Source organism: Aquila chrysaetos, chromosome Z (genome assembly GCF_900496995.4).
Source record: "Aquila chrysaetos chrysaetos chromosome Z, bAquChr1.4, whole genome shotgun sequence".
Classification (NCBI taxonomy): Eukaryota; Metazoa; Chordata; class Aves; order Accipitriformes; family Accipitridae; genus Aquila; species Aquila chrysaetos.
The window spans coordinates 58,495,083-58,506,280 of NC_044030.1; the positions used below are offsets into that span (position 1 = coordinate 58,495,083).

Consider the following 11,198-nt stretch of genomic DNA (forward strand, 5'->3'; position numbering starts at 1 on the left):
CGAAAGCAGGACAAGACAAGAGTTAATCTGCACTGAGCTATCCTAAACAGTCAGAATGGCCAAGAGACTGAGTCTTTGCTCTTCAAGAGACAAGCTTAGTTTTAGGTGTGTCTTATCTCTCATCTGAACCTGCAGCACATTGCAGTGCACATAACAAGGAGGGCGGTGACAGTCACCAAAAGTAAATAAAAATAGGAGTCAGCTGCCACTTCAAACAGCAGCTGTCAAACCGGAGGGAATCCAGGAGTCAGTAACAAAGAGAGCCTTTACACTGGGATTACCCATCTGGATTTCTTTTATTACAGATTTAATTCAGGCCTTCCCTTTGGTGTTGCTCTTAACCCAGTTTGTATCTTTGCACAGCAACACTTTCATATAGCCCTGTCCCGCTGGGGTGCTTACACCCAGTCCCTGGTCACTGAAATGACTCTGCAGTGAAAGAAGACCATGCTGTGCACTGGGCATTGCACAGATATACTCTCCATTGCTCTAGTCTGTGGCTGGTCTACTGTGCTGCTGAGAAAAAGCAGCAGCAGCACTACAGTGCAGTGGACAATCTAGCTATGAATCCAAAAGATGAGTACAAAATATGGGTAATTAATTAATGAAAGTGATGGCAGCAGCAGCTCTAGTCAAAGCAGAATGGTCACTTTTCCAGCTACAGTTGCAGTTAGCTTCTTGCCCATATTTTTCCTGGTGAAGAATTTGTCTCAGCCTGACATCCCATAGGGAATGAAGACTAAATATTTTTACTACTAAAGCATTATTAATACATAGATAAAGGACTAAGGCATTCTAATGGAAAGGTATACAAGCACTTAAAAGTGTAGAATTGGTGATTTAGGAAAATAAACCAAGTCGTTTCTTCATTGCATCAGTTTTTACCTTACTGAAGTCGGTGAATTTAGTCATAACTATCAAATACTGACAGTCGGGTCCAGCCTGAGACTTCATGTTGGTATGGTTTATTACAGAGCAAGAGGTGGGGCTGGGACAGTCTGTGGGACCATGTCTATCATCTTCCCCTTGCTGCCTGCAAAAAAGAAGTCACATCTTACCTTAAAATATTGTAACACAAGTGCCAGTCCTCTCTTTCCTTTAGGCCTTTTTAAACATCAAAAATAATGCAGAGGCTTCAGCTAGTTCAATGCTTCAGCATTTGACAGCACATTCAGGAACCTGAGAGTCATCCTACAAGAAGAGAAATTAAAAGCACCAATTAGTCCTTGTACATGTTGGGCAATACATCACATGCTTAAAATGGCTGATGCCTGGTAAAGCCATAGTGCTAAACAGTAACGAAATTACCAATCAGAAATATGAAAGGCTAAGTCATTTTTCACTTCCATGGTGAAATGCACAAGCACTATTTTGGTTACAGCACCCTGGAAAGAAAGCATGCACGTTGCAATAGGTATGTCACCCTGCACAGCCTTCCCAATTTAAATCGTCTTTGTTCCAACAACAGTCCGTGTGAGTGCACAGAAACAAAGCTCCAGGCATATCAGGATACACTAGCCATACCAGTTACAGAAACACAACAGTAAGTGTTTATGCAAAGGTAACCAGGTACTAGTTTAAACTGGGAAATGCAGTAAAAAGCCCATGAGAGCTAAGTAGTAGCACTACATAAGCCAGGATGTTGGTGTACATGAAAGACCCATAGAAGTATTTTATAGACTGCAAGTAGAAACATCTACAGAGTGGTTTGTCTCATCTCTGTCAACAGGCTTTTTTAAAAATTCTCACGTTGCAAGGGTTCACACATACTCTTAAACCTTACCGAGTAAAGACACACCAACTGTGGCTAAGTTCATGCCTGCACCACTACGGCATATAAAACAGGTCTTTTCCACCACAGCAATTCGGCTAAGATGTTCTGTCACCAAGGTTTAGACACTTATTTTTCAGTTTCAACTCACTTGGCATGCTTAATCCCCCAAACAAGCAAACTTCCCAAAACCACAGGCACACACATATAGAGACACCGTTCCTTGCACCAAGACATCCTGCCTCACAGCCGCTCACAGGTACAGTCCAAGTCAGCTGCACCCTGAGGTTGTGCTGATGTTGAACAACAACACCGCTAGGGCATTTGACAGCTATGCAGGGATGGGACTGCAGAACAATTTATCTGTTTCTAGCATGGTTACTTAAAAGACTTCTGAAGATTATTTTCAGGGAAGACACTTCTATCGTCCATGTTTTAACTAAGTACTTCCCTAAAGCTTTGGTATGAAAACACAGTGATTGTTGTCCCAGTTTGTAAAACTACAGAGGTATGGACTTAATGGAATACAAGGGAATCATACCATGTAAGAATTTTAAAGAGTTTTTATTATAAATTAATAAACTGGCACTGAAAGCATGTCACAGACCAGTGTCCCTACATATATATACCATCTAATCCTACACTGTTTACAAATGCCTAAAACAGCCTCTTAAGGGTTAATTGTCTTCATAAACTAAAATAACATGTAGCATTTGAAAGTGAACTATAAGGGTCTGTCTGTGGGAGAAGGGGAAGGGGGATTAAGTGGAAGACCTTACACTTTGGAAACATAAACCATAAATGTAACATGTGTTACAAAACCAGAAATCCAAAAAACCCAAGCTTAGGTGAGCTTTAAAATAGTATTCAGTGCTCTTAAGTTACCCCAAGGAAATGGGAGTCAGTTTCTTCCTTCCTCTGTCTAACAATTCCCCAATACATTTAGTTATACTTTCAGCTATTTATATAAAATATGAACTTGTTTACACTGCACGTTAGCTATTCATGATACCCCAAAAATGCTTTTCTTACATTTCAATGGGACTGCATTCCAAGATGATTACAAGTATCTCCAGTTACATAATATTAAAAACTGTAATGCATTAGGAAACTTGAGATGATAGAAAACAAATTATATCCTTGGAGCTATATATTCAAAGATAACAGGAAGTACCACAATCATTGTTATTTCTGTATAACCTCCTGCTCTCCACTTCTGTATAAAGTGTTACAGCGGTTTCCTATGAAAATTCTGAATATTTCAAGACTTCAGCCTTTATCTTGAAGTTGTTCAGTCGATAGTTACACATCCTGGACCACTGTTCAAGGACACAGGAAAACTGACTTTCAAACTCCTACTACCACACCCAGCATGCCATGTCCCCATGACATGTTGTCAAGATCGTTCAGGTATTTCTCATAGCTTAATTTTGCTCCAACAGATTTCACCTTTGCACATTGTCCCACAGCTAGCATAAACTTTATACCAGGTACTCTGTGCAATTCAGCTGAAGGGAGTGTTTATGTCCACACCTGATCCAGATCAGTTTGAAAGCACAGTAACTGCAACACTGAAGGCCAGGACTAGGACATGGCTTTAGCTCCAAGATGAACTAGTGACAACTTCGCAGGAGTTGCTCCTCTGAGAAAGAGGACTGAACAAAAGTCAGAAATCCTTCGGGAGCTAAGATTTATCACATACCCTACCATTTTCCACACCAGATGGAAAGAATGCTTAAGTTTTGCTTTTTACCCTTTGGGGTAAAAATCACAGCATACATGCATACACAATCATCTGACTCCTACACATCCAAGCCCAACCAAAACAAAAAACATTACGCTGCACACCCATTTTTTCCCTTAAGGAGAGAATTAACCACACCTAACAGGTATTGACAAAAACACCAAACATTAGAAAACATTCTGATACAATGGGGATTTAAAAAAATGTATGTAGTACTGTAAGCAAAATTTGAATCTGTATAAAATGGATTTATGTATCTCATATCAAAAAGTAATTGTTCTTCTAAACTACCTCGCAAATGGCAAGCCAAATTCATTCTCAGGCAGAAAACTGACTCAGTGATTAGCACAGAGTTCTAAGCAGAAGCAAAGAAAAGCAAAAATGAAAACAAACATAGTAAAACAGTTAAGCAGAGATATAACATATACAAAAGGAACACATTTGCTGATAAAGTTGTCATTTTTACAGGAAGCTTTAACCTTGAAAACATTTTACATTTAAACAAAGCTCGCTATGCAACAGGTATTTCTTAAATTCCCAAAGACATGGTTTTACCAATTTTTCACAGAAAGTCTATGTACTTCACAGAATACTCTAGCTTGACAAGTTCTCCACAGGCAGGTAACACACATATTCCATCTTGTCCCCTTTTCCATTTTAATATTGTTCAACACCTCCTCCCACACACTCCTCCAACACATGCACCTCCCTCCAGCAGACAGCAGACAGATTCACTTATCTAAAGAGGAATTTATGCTGGTCTGAAAAAACACCAGGCCCCTCAAATGCAATGACGTGCCTGGATAACTTATTGAGATATGCCTCAGATGTTGTGTCAAACACTTCAAAGTCAGTTAAAGATGCATTGCATAGCATCAGAAGGGTAGTCACATTCTTGCTGGGAAGAAGAAATTATTTTAAAATAAATTTGAATTTGAAGGTAACACTTCCAGTGGTAAAGACACTATTTCCTAGCGGATACGTTCTAGATTTTTTGGACAGAAAGCCTTTAAGTAGTCAAAAGCAACATTCAATCTTGGTACACCTCACTACCATAAGTTCTCATAATTGCTAAAGGAAATAACTAAGGCTATGTCTGCATGGCACAAAGCACCATGCTAATTAACCCTGCAGAGACACTAATTAATCTGGGCAGGGCGCCACGGTAACATGACTACTCTGCTGCCTGGGGAATCTCCCCATGCCGATGTATTGAAGTATCCTGCCATTCAGTCACCCCCCCACACCCCTCAAGCGGTCTCTTTCACATGAAAAAAGTCTTACACCAAAAATGAACCACCCCCCCCCACGGAGGGGTGCTTCCTCTCAGAAGTTGTCATACTGCTCTTTGTTATTTAAGCCTGTGACCTACAGCAGACAATACCGAGCTGTACATTGCACTAATTCTTAACAAACAGCAAAATAACCGATCAGTGTTACTGAGGATCCTAGGCTGCTACGAGGAGAGGGTGTCTCTACAGACAGCCTCCTCGGCCCCAGCAGAAGGTGCAGGATAGCATCTCAGAGGAGCTATGTGTAATGATAACGATGATTGTCTGCCAATCACCTGCAGCAATTCACCCCACAACATTTTAATTTCTCAGCTGGTCTCAAAACAGAGCAAGAGACCCTGTAGACCTAGTGTAAATGTTTGTGAGTTAGTAGGGTCTAAATAGCAGTTAAGGGTGTGGTTGTTAGCACATTAAAAAAGTTAAATTGTTGCCAAAGCAACTTTCCTTTCAACCTTCTGGTGGTAAGTCCTGGGCTAAAACCAGAACACCTTATCTGCTGTACCTGATGCCACCTCTTGGTACAGAGACTAGCTCTTCACGTACTGCAAATGGACTCTGAACTTCTTGTGACTTGTTAAAACACATGCCATAAAGAATAACATACTCAGCAGTAGCTTGAAGTGCTTGTCCCAATAGGAACTGGGTTTTGAGCTGCCAGAGAGCAAGAGGGAAGGGGAACATCTGCCATACAACACAACCTGCAGCAGAACGTAGCCTCGTAGCCTGCTCAACAACACAGGATGGAAAGAGGCAGAAGGGTCATTCACTATGGCACAAACAAGCCAAAGTCAGGGAAAAGTGTTTCATTGCCGAGCAAAACAGGCAATTTCAGAGTCTGAACAGCTCCTGTCCAGTCCACTCTTTCTCCTCCCCACCAGTCCACATTTACAAATGAGGCATTTCCAAGACAATTCTGTTCATATGGCCTCTCTCAAGAAACCCAGATCTTCTGCAAAGCACAGCCCCATAAATTTATGCATGAGTTACTGTAGCAAGGGGACTCGCATTGCTAGTAAATGGGATACACCAGCTCAGCTAGAACCTGGCAGGCAAGGCTGGCTTCTCACATTTCAGTCCATTTGCACAGGCAGACGCCACAGCACAAGAAAGGGCAGCTTCACCTTGGTCCAGAGTTTGCAGTATAGCGGTCAGAAACCAATGACTGGTTTCAACAAGTAAGCTGTTTCTTGTGGCAAAAGCACAGGGACAACTGTTAGTCTAGTATAAAGTCTGCTGCACTGAGACAGGGAGACCACATTCAATAGCAGCATCAAAACCCTCCTTGAGCCTTTCATGCTCTCAGAGTGGACAAGTACTCAAGTAAGTCTGCCAGGTCCAGCTGAGATGAATACAAATCCTACACCACTGTAAAAAGCATTAATTTACAAGAAATTAAACTGTATTTGGTAAGTAGGTGTTAAAGTAGCAGTTCTCACACTTAGACCCAAAGCACATCGGCTCATGAAAAATGGAAAAGTGTCATACAAGACATTTGCTGCCCAATCCCTTTCAAAAACAGTAAGACTTTTTCACAGCCATCTGGTGCACATGTAAGTTTGAGACTGACTAATAAAAGGCTGTCTCCTTCAAAACTTTTTTTTTTTTGACCCAAAGGCTGAGTGCAAATTGCGTGCAGTAAAAGTGGCAATCTAGGTAAACACTTCAGTCTCCAACCAACAAAAACTGGTCAAGATTGTGACAAAACAGTAAAACCCAGCAAGGCATACAAACAGATGTGCTGAATCTTAACATCTTTAGCTGTCAAGTCAGGTGAGATTGACTCATCATTCACTATACCTTCCTCAGAGGCCAGATACATGTCCCATTCCCTCCCTCCAGTACCTTCCCTATAAAAACTGTGGAGTTCACCATGGGCTTTCTGAATGGAGATCTTTTCTTGGTAGGACAAACAGTGCCGTGACACAACCACCACTGCAATGGAGACCTCCAGCTAGCAGACAGCAATCTGAGCTTTAACCAGAAATGGGCAAACTTCTGAAAAGAAACAGTACAAATATCCACTCTAACAACTGAGGCTGCTGCCATAGATGAAGCTTTACTGACAGTGCTAGAGCTTTCACAGTGTTTCTTTTATCCCATCTGCAGGGAAATCACTGCTCACGGTCTTCAGCACCTATATATGGGGACTCATGTCCAGAGAGTAGGAGGAGGTAAAGTCACTAGCACACCCAAGTTTTGTTTGTGAGGATTTTTTTCCCTTTTCCACATGTCCCCTTCTGCAGACAGATCTAATTCTTTGTTCTCTGTCTGCAAGTCTAAGCTACCAAAACTCAGCCCAGATTTAAAAACATAATAATTTCCTAGGGCTCTAAAGCAGGATGGGCTTTACAAGGAGATCTTTATCTTTAGTTTAGATATTTTATGTTAGGCAAGGAATGGAGGGAGAAGAGGGTGTCACAACTGAAGCACTGGTGTGAAGTTACCTAAAAGTGGTTCAAGAAAGAAGGAAAACCGGGAAGACCCTCAGCTACAGATCATCTTCATTTAACTTTCCCCAATACACTAGTTATATCCTGTACTACATCCCTTATCCAGTTATATCCTTTGCTTGTTCACATTACCATACCATGAAACACCTCTGACAAGCAACAACATGCATGATAAATCTGTGCTTGCTTCCTTAAGGAGAGCAGAGATTAGGAAAGGGCGTGAAGGTCATTCTTTTGTCTTGCAATGGAAAGGAACTGGGAAGGTGGAGAATGAAGCTGTAAGGGACCATAAAACACTATCTTGCTTGCCTGGTTCCTAGGTCAGATGGCCTCTCACCTGCCTGTGGGACACAGGCACAGGGACACAGGCAGCTCCTGATGAGAGCCACCTGCTTACTCCTCTGGTCCCACCTGAGCTGGGCAAGCAGAAGAAGGGCGAGAAAGGGGCCTACCAGCTTTTAAAAGGCAGAATACACTTCACTAAGTGATCTTAACCTTCAAAATTAAGTTAAAGATACATGGCTGATTCATTATCTCCAGAAACAGCGGCTCAGAAACACCAGTAACCTTGGCAGACCCAAAAAATTCTTAGTTGCTAGATTTCAAGTGAAAAAGCAAACTGCCATAAAAACTCTGCTCTGTTATGCTATTTCCCCATCCTCATAGAAAATGAAAACATTCCCCAGCTGTCAAGCATCACTACATATCTTCATGGGTATATCACAGTTATAGCTAACAACAATGAAATAGGCAGTTGATCTGCTCTAGAACCATGCCAAGAACCTGCACCTTAGGGAATCCATATCCCTCACATATCCATCTCCATATCTAGGCCTGGAGGTTGAAGCTCCCCTTAGTCTGGGACAGGCCACGTCCTGAGACTTCAAGTTGGCAGGAAAAGAGACAACAGGGCTCACGTCCTCCTCTGGCACCAAGGCAAACCTTGGACCAGGTCACTTGGCTTTGCAGCTCAGGCTTTCCATATGCATGTTGCCTAGCTGCCTTTGGGCTTTTCAGACAGATCTTACCACCATCGCCCTGGTAATATTCCAGAGCTTATATTCCTAAGGGATGGGATTTTTGGAAGGGCTATGGTAGACCAGTCATCAAAACCCAGCACTGTTTGGGAATGACCCTCACACCCACCACACACTCCTGTAATAGCTCTGAGAAATTTCCAGTACTGAACCAAAATGAGAATAAGGCTCTGTCATATTTTCAGCCTAAAGCTTTGAAAACACAATGAATTGATGACCCAAGCTGCACGGTGCAGCAGGGTGGTATGCTCCTCGCTAGGCTACAGCAGGCTACAAAAAGAGGGATACTCCAAAGTGTAAACATAGTCACATACCACTGAGGGCCACTGTCATGGCAATGCTGTTTCCTTTGTGCAAAGGGAAAAAAAAGAAATATGACAGTTGTCTCATCAGATAGTCTGAATCAATGATTTAAACAAGAAAAGCTAAAAATAAAGTTATTCTGAGTTTAACTCCTTTGAAGCAAACTAATCCAGAATAACCACTGTGTGTCCTCACACCTTCAAGAGCACCATGTTCTAGACATGGTAATTCATTTTGGATGAGGGGTGGTAGACAAAACTGAGCATTTCCAGGGATTCAGTGACCAGGAAAATTAAGCAAATAAGCACATGGCCTCCAATGGAAAGGGCAGATTATTCTCCAGAGTCCCACCACTAGCTCTTAACAGAACTGCTTTCCCCAATTCCATTTCAAGCCCTACCACCCTAAGACATTTGTCTGTGTCCCTCAGAAACAAAGCAGGAGAATAGCTGGTGTCCTAGAATAAGCAAGAAAGACTAACAAGGGGAGGACAAGTGTGAGGCATGCAGCGCTGGTCAGGATGTTCTTCTCTGTTGAAATTGTTATCATGGCTATGGCGAGCATATTCAGCAATGGCACTGACTAGAAACTCCACAAAAGAAGGCATACACAAACAACAACACTCCTGTTCGTTCTGCCAAAAAGTAAGTAGGGAGACTGTCATTACAATAATAGTACTCTGTCTCTCTCTCTCTCTCCATACGGGGCGGGGGAATATATATACACTAAACACTAGATTTTCAGGCTCAAGCTCATGGACATTAAGGTTGTAATCTAACAGCCTAATCTCTCAAACTTGACTGGGGGAAAACACACATGTGAACTGTGTGATTTTCAACGTTTCCCTCAAACAGCCAAAAGAGTAATATAAAATTGCAAAAATCCCCTCTACCCACACAGTCCAAAAAACATGAAGGTCACAGAGCAAAGGAACCTCGACCGATTCCGCCTGAAAAGTCGCAGGCTCTCCTTTGCAAGCACAGCCAGCAGAAGGGGGGGCAGGGGGGAAAGGAGAGGACAGAGTGGAAAAGCAGATGAAAACGCCAGCACAAGTTTTGCAATGCTGCTTTATCATGTCAGTGCGAAGGCTCAGCGTGCTTGCGGGTGCTCAGGGTCACTGCAGATGAAAAATCGCCAACTTAATCGTCATCCTACCATGGCTCCTGCCTACCAGACTTTGACTTGTGTGGGACTATCGGGGCTGTTGCAGCAGTTTGCAGTTTGCTCACCAAAAAGAGATACCGACTGAGGGATTTCACACGCACGTACACACACACACACACACACGCACGCACACACACGCACGCACCCCCCCCCCCCCCAATACTTCTTCGACATTAAGTACGGCCATTCAAAAACAAATCACCACTTCAAGCCACAAGCACTCTCCTATTTAGATATATTTTAAATAGTCCATTAGATTGTAACACCTAAACCTACTCAGTGACACAAACCAGATCAGATTTCACTCTTTCATGAAAAAGTAAAAAAAAGACTAAACTTACAGGGCTGTTAGTCCACCGTTTCTCTCTAGCACACCGTACATCATTGAACTGCAATGCCTGAAACAGTAACTTGACCTCTCTGGGAAGGTGGGCGGTATTATACAAGCTGAAACATTAGAAACATGCATAATTACGCTGGGTATTTGCCACACATTCTTTCATCCGTGAACCAATATGAATGGAAAAGTCACACTGACACTCCAGGCTTAGATTATGTGCAAACCATCAATTAAGAAGATTTCTCATGAGGCCCTGAGAGAACAAAACTCTTTAGGGCAGGAGAAATTTACTTTGGACTTAAGCTGTGCATACGTTACAAAGACACAACAACAGTGCTGCCAGCTCAAAGCCAAGGCAACAGCGAGCTACGCGAGGAGTTTTCAGCTTTCTTCCCCACCACTGACAATGTAGCGTCACTTTGTTCTCCTCTGACCCCACGCACCCACTGCACCCGCTCCTGCAGCACTTGTGAGGATGTCTGCCAGGGCACCAGCCGCATCCTGTCACTAACCATCCACCCGCGCCTGCACAGTGACACTTCTCTTACACACCTGTGCCGTGCCTGCCTGCTCCTCAGCACAACCACATACCTCCATCAGACCAAGGACCTTCAGCAGAAGCAATCCATCCATACAGCTCGTTTGTGGTGAAAAGGGAGGAAAATTGATGTGCATTTCAGCACAAACTGCTACAGAGCAAAGATCTGAGTTTGCATCAAATCCTGGTTGGAATCACTTAATTGCCACTATGAAAGAGGAAGAATTTCCCAAGTCTTTTTCAGTATTTGCTTTTCCAGTAAACACAAGAGAAGGGAAAAGTCAACACTATAGTTTTAAGATTCCAATTTAGAAGTGGTTTGATAACAACCTTCCCCAAGTCATTCTCCTGGGAAAGAGTTGTTAAGGCACAGAGCTAATTAGGGCTTGTCAGTTAAGCTCCTTCTCCTGCTTTGTTCAGAAAACCTACACAAATAGCTTATCCATGGATAGACCTGGGGGCCTTTCACAAATATTTTGTATTCCACTGCAAGCTTAGGCACATTACATAAACATCTGGAGTACCCGCTAGAAACGTGAACACCTCTCCCTCTGCCCTG

The 11,198-nt window shown here is 42.6% G+C and overlaps 1 protein-coding gene across 1 annotated transcript in view; it reads right to left on the reverse strand.

Annotated features, from left to right (window-relative positions):
• Nucleotides 1-10,208, reverse strand: part of KANK1 (KN motif and ankyrin repeat domains 1) — a 106,915-nt gene extending 96,707 nt beyond the window's left edge. The window contains 2 exon segments of the mRNA XM_030004776.2: nucleotides 1,059-1,191; nucleotides 10,103-10,208. The gene's annotated coding sequence lies outside the window, so the exon portion shown is untranslated.
• Between the last annotated feature and the right edge of the window lie 990 nt (nucleotides 10,209-11,198).